Below are 2,330 nucleotides of genomic sequence, written 5' to 3'. Positions count from 1 at the left end.
TAATGTTGTACTCTCATTTGATTTTGATTGGCTGTGTATAATCATGGAGATTTTATCTAGATTATTTTACTATATTTTATATGTTATTCTGTTACATTGAAGTTAGATGTACCTCACATCATTATAGTTACATTGGTAATATGGTGAGATTGCTATCATATCACTGTGTCATTTCCATTATGTTCATCTAATTTCCAATGGAGATGTCTGGTCAGAAGTGGTTTGTTTGGTTCAGTTGCTGGGCCCTCCTTGGATATTGGTGCTTCATGTGAAGTGGAATAACTTAGGGTAGGTCCCTTTAGCTGGATTTGGTCAGGGCAATAAAGAGAGATGTAATGCTTATGTTATTGCTCCTCTCTCTCAAGGTAAAATTGTGTGGTCTGAGATGGTATCAGGTTTGTTTTGGAGAAATACCACAGACCAATAACCTTGAAAGGTATTGGGAATAAAGAGGTCTGCTTTTTTCAAAATTCTGTGTAGGTGTCATAGTATGGCGCCATTTGCTGGTTAGGAAGTCACCTGATTTGATTTTAGTGATGGTGTTCACTGTGTTTTTTTAGTCTTTGAAACCAGTGACTCCACAGGGACTTGGTTTTGGTAAATTTGTCACCAGTCTCTACTTCTGTGTACCAGAGTAGTATGTGATATCTGATAGCCAGGGGTTTGAAACTATTTTTTTAAGAATTCTGTACTGACTGGATTTCAGGATTATGAGGTCCTAGGCTATAGGAACTTTAGTATTTGCTGCTATTTACAATAAGTGACACAAAAAATTGGTAAAGACACAAATTTTGGAGATGGAGAGGCAAGGCTGAAGGGGAGGAGGAGGCCTTTATTTGAACATAACAATTCTTGTGTTGTTATGTTCAAAAGTCTTATCTAGTAAGTTTCCTATAGGAAGGTATTGGGAATAGAGACATATTTTTTTTTCAAAATTCCATGTAGGTGTCGTGGTATGGCACCATTTGCTTGTTAGGAAGTCATATGAGTTTATTTTACATGATGGTGTTCATTATGTTATTTTAGTCTTTGAAGCCAGTGACTCCATAGGGACTTGTTTTTTGATTAAATTTCCACCAGTCTATACTTATTTGTCCCAGAGTAGTATGTGATATCTCATAGGCAGGGATTTGAAACTATTTTTTTAAGAATTCTGGACTGACTGGTTTCCTCCATGGTGAGGTCTTAGGCTATGGGAACTTTACTGTCTGCTGATTTTTATAATAAGTAACGCAAAGAATTGGTAAAGACACCAATTTTGGAGATGGAGAGGAAAGGCTGAAGGGGAGGAGGAGGCCTTTATTTGAAGATAACAATTCTTGTGTTGTTATGTTTAAAAGTCTTATCTAGTAAGTTTCCCATAGCTCGCTATCTTTATTTCCAAATTCTTCATGTACCCACTATCTGACAAATATAATAGAAGTAGCATTATTTACTCACCTAATATTCCAAGAGCTGTTTTACAAATGGTTGGAGACTCATATGTATATTGGGCTTAAAGCCAATGCCTGTAGTGGTGCCATAGGTTTAGATAAAGAACCAGGACTGAAGCAGATTTTGAGAGCTTTTGTGTGATGATAAATTGTGTAGACTTAGGATATCCAGACCTTGTACGTTTTCCAATGCGTAGCTATCATGTGTTGTACTATAGAATCAATACATTTTGGAAAAAAAAAAGTGCTTGTATAGGGGTATACACTTCTGGGTGAATTAATTCTGTGTTTTCCTGTTTATTGTAAAAAAGTTGGGATTTTTTGGTATAGTTTTCAATTTTGTTTTATACTTGCACACATTTCATGTTAATGTTGAACTCTCATTTGATTTTGATTGGCTATGTATAATCATGGAGATTTTATCTAGATTATTTTACTATATTTTATATGTTATTCTGTTACATTGAAGTTAGATGTACCTCAAATCATTATAGTTACATTGGTAATATGGTGAGATTGCTATCATATCACTGTGTCATTTCCATTATGTTCATCTAATTTCCAATGGAGATGTCTGGTCAGAAGTGGTTTGTTTGGTTCAGTTGCTGGGCCCTCCTTGGATATTGGTGCTTCATGTGAAGTGGAATAACTTAGGGTAGGTCCCTTTAGCTGGATTTGGTCAGGGCAATAAAGAGAGATGTAATGCTTATGTTATTGCTCCTCTCTCTCAAGGTAAAATTGTGTGGTCTGAGATGGTATCAGGTTTGTTTTGGAGAAATACCACAGACCAATAACCTTGAAACGTATTGGGAATAAAGAGGTCTGCTTTTTTCAAAATTCTGTGTAGGTGTCATAGTATGGCGCCATTTGCTGGTTAGGAAGTCATCTGATTTTATT

The sequence above is a fragment of the Rhinoderma darwinii genome, assembly GCF_050947455.1.
Source record: "Rhinoderma darwinii isolate aRhiDar2 chromosome 2 unlocalized genomic scaffold, aRhiDar2.hap1 SUPER_2_unloc_32, whole genome shotgun sequence".
Taxonomy (NCBI): Eukaryota; Metazoa; Chordata; class Amphibia; order Anura; family Rhinodermatidae; genus Rhinoderma; species Rhinoderma darwinii.
Note: the sequence above shows the minus strand (reverse complement) of the source record.